General features: G+C 34.3%; 1 non-coding gene across 1 annotated transcript; it reads right to left on the reverse strand.

Moving 5' to 3' along the window:
- Positions 1-2,053: 2,053 nt before the first annotated feature.
- Positions 2,054-2,157, reverse strand: LOC111538679. Its single transcript, XR_002730430.2, has one exon. It is a non-coding gene; the product is annotated as a small nucleolar RNA U13 (small nucleolar RNA).
- Positions 2,158-3,835: the final 1,678 nt, after the last annotated feature.

Here is a 3,835-nt window from a genome sequence, read left to right on the forward strand (position 1 = left end):
CATGAAAAAAGAATGAAATTCTGATACATGTGACCTTGAAAACATTATGCTAAATGAGATAAGCCAAACGCAAAAGAACAAATGTTGTATAATTCCTCTTATATGAGTTACTTAGAACAAGGAAATTCATAGCAACAGAAAGTAGAATATAGGTTACAAGAGCTGGGAACAGTGGGGAACAGTTAGTGGGTACAGCGTTCCTGTTTGGGATGATGACAAAATTCTAGGAATAGATAGTGGCAATTGTTGCACAACATTGTGTATATACTTAATGCCACAGTAATTATATATACAGATATAGAGTAATATATAGAGATAGAACACTACAATTTTTAATTTTAAAATGTTGTTTCCAAAACATTTCAAAATTGTAGACTTATCCTATGACTTACCTACTCTGAGGGTATAAATCAATCTTGTCTTTAGCAATTGTCAAGCTCTGGCAAGTGCAAAAAAGTTCTACCATCAGGGCTAAATTTACTTCTGATTAGGTATCATATTATAGGAGTGAAATGATGTTTGTCATGGAATACACTGCCTGATATTTTCCATTTTCAGAGGTAAGAGATGACCCATCAACAAACATTACTGAATCAGAATATTCTAGGGCAATTTATAATAAACCTGTTCAAACATAGTCAATTATTGAACAGAATCTAAACAATTGTGGGATTACCTTTCTTTGGATAATGGAAGAGGTTAGTAGGATTTAAAATATTCCCATAATGGACAGACTTGATGAAGGAGAAAGTAATAAAATTTCAGGCTGCTTGCTGAGAAATGGAATGTATTTTCAGTAAGTAACACAGATTACACAGCATGAAAAAAACATCAAGTTTAAGGAAGATCCTAAAACCCAGTCAGTGAAGCCTCCACTTGTTTGGCTGTTGCTGCTGCTGCTTATACAAGATTACGGGTCTAGGGAAAGGCTGAAATAAGTAATTCGTCTGTGATGATTCCCATGGCTTTGGATCAGAACACTAAGGGATTTCCCAGAGCATTCATACACAAATAGGTAGAGAGTTTATAATTAGAAAGGTCCACAGGCTGAGGCTTTTGAAGAGGTAATTTTATGTCAGAAAATGCCTGTTAATATTTAGATTCTCAGGAAAGAGTTTCAACTACCAAGGACTAAATAAGTCATAGAAAGATGAGATGATTTTTTAAAAGCTAGGAATCCATTGCTTGCACGTGCCAGTGAAAACCAGAAAACCTTTTAATTATTTCTTAGTAATCAGTCTAGGAAAATTTTGAGTGACTTGTAACCTATCAATGGTGAAGAATGCACTCCCCTTAGAACAAATTATGTTCCAGATAATGCACTGTGTTTTGACAAAATTGTAATTTTGGGGGGCAGGAAATGACATAACCCTTCTGAGCTAGAACGTTAAGTAAATGAAAGTTAGCCTTCAAGCTCAACTTGTCTTTAGAACATAGCAAAAGTTAGTCAACATACTAAGAAAAATTTGCAATACTGAAGTTCCTTGTTAAGCACCTGTGAAAAATGGGAGGGTGACTCCATAAACTTTCAACTGCCCAGGTAAATATTTTAACTTTCCTAGGAGAAAACAAACAGGTATTGACTATTTTTAATCTAAAGGGACACTAAAGAAAGCAGAACAAAGTTTATAATGATAGCATTGAAGATTAAGTAGTGTTGGGATTTGGTACCACAGGAAAGTAGAGGTTGACTTTTATTTGGGCTTAAGGTCCTGAACAATCTGTATCCTTACCCATTCATTTTCTTGGCTAAACGAATTGGTGTGGTACAAAGACCAGTATAATGTATGACTAATATTCTTTGCCTCTTTGGCTATTAGCTATTGACTTGAGGACTTTCGTAGCTTCTGGTTTTGGAGGATATTATAAAAGCCTTGGATCAATTTCAACCTTAACGAGTTCTCTTAATATTTAAACCAATTGATATTGATCCAGAAACCTGGGTTTTATGTTTTTAAAGCTATTCTAAATGTCTTTGTAAATTTCTATCTTATATACAGGTATGAAAGTCTTTGACAATGGCTTTCATCTAATACTAGTCTTTTTTTTCCCATGTCGGACTGGTATTGTGTTGGTGTCCTAACAATGTTTGAGGGAGGCTCAGCTCACATATGAGCACTAAACTCCAACCATGATGCTTATAAATTACAAAAGGATCTAATGCTAGTCTTTTTATGAATCTTAGGGCTTAAAGTCAACCAGAATAGATTTGCGTTTTCTAAAGGGAATTTAACTTTTAGAGATGGGTCAGCTTTGGGGATTTCTGGACACCCAAAAGACAAGAAAACCAGATCAGAAAGAGGAGTAGAGGTAGAGTATAATGGAGAAGCAAAAGATGAAGCAAGACAGTAAGACAAAAGTTCAAGTTCCGATTGGGACTATCTTAAAGAAAGATCATTTTAAGTTTTTCACAATCCTTAGCCAAAGAAACTTATTATTATTATTATTATTATTATTATTATTATTATTATTATTATTATACTTTAAGTTCTAGGGTACATGTGCATAATGTGCAGGTTTGTTGGAAACTGAGTTTCTTTTGGGAGTTTCATTATAACAATAAAATCAATGTCCGCCATTGGATGTTTGGTATTTTTTTCCTTTTCTGTTCCAAAGTGCTTCTCAAATAAAAAATTTTGTTCATATCAAACGTTTCTCAAAGTGACCACTATGACCTAAATTATCCAAGGTGAAATCAGGTCATTTGAAAAGATATTTACAGAAATTGATGTGTAAAAATATATGAGTTAGGAGAATTGACCAGAATGAGACACAGACTTATTTTAAAATGAGATAAACTCATGAGAATTCTAGCATCAACTCATCAAAAGTATTGTTGACGCACCTTATGTCGTGGGCCCTCAAATGGTTGGCTTCACCCTGCTATATTACACAACCTCTCCCTCAGAATCAGTCAACTATACAGACTTCAAAGTCTATGTAGATGGAAACTTTGGATAGAGATATCTTCCAGAATCAAGTTCTCATGGGAAGCAAACAAGACAAAACTAAGGAAAATTCTCATAAGATACTAATTGATAATAATGTAAGGCAAAATGTATCCAAAAGAAACTGATTTAAGTGAAAACTTTCTGCAGTCTTCAGTGCCTGGGTGCGTTCTGAGAAACAGACTTATTAGGGCTCATGCTTATTCACTTTCTTCTTACAGAGTCACACACAGACACACAGATACACACACACACACACACACAGAGCAACGGCAAAGATAAAGAGTAGAGTTATGAATAACAAAGCTGATTTTTCAACAAGGAGAATAGCTTTCAAATCTGATCAGGTAATAATAAAAGCATTATTATACAATCTCCTCCAAAGTTGTATTTCCTGGAAGAGAATATAAACTTAGCATTTCACTACAAAAGGAAAAAAAAATGGATCAAAATCTTCCTCTCCCCCATCACAGTTAGCGAGACTACTAAGCAGGAAGGTGAAAGAATCTCAGTGGAAAGTACTGTTTCTGACTCAAAAATCTCAATCACAGCGGTGAGGTGAGAACTCAACTGAATGTCAGTGGAACCTCCAGATCAGCTCTATCTAATGTGAGAGACCTTAGCTGTGTATGTACATTTAAATTTAAATTTAAATTTAAAGCAGTTAAAATTAAATAAAATTAAAACCGAGTTCCTTAGTTAACTAGTCATATTTTAAGTGCACATGTGACTGGTGACTACTGTATTGGATGTTTCTATGATTGCATAAAGTTCTATTGGACATTACTGTTTCTGATTGTTGAACCCACCAATATCTTACCAAGCAACCTGATAATCAACTAAATTTATTTGAGCTCACTATAATAGGGAAAAAATCCCTTTGAAAG

Source organism: Piliocolobus tephrosceles, chromosome 5 (genome assembly GCF_002776525.5).
Source record: "Piliocolobus tephrosceles isolate RC106 chromosome 5, ASM277652v3, whole genome shotgun sequence".
In the NCBI taxonomy this organism is placed as follows: domain Eukaryota; kingdom Metazoa; phylum Chordata; class Mammalia; order Primates; family Cercopithecidae; genus Piliocolobus; species Piliocolobus tephrosceles.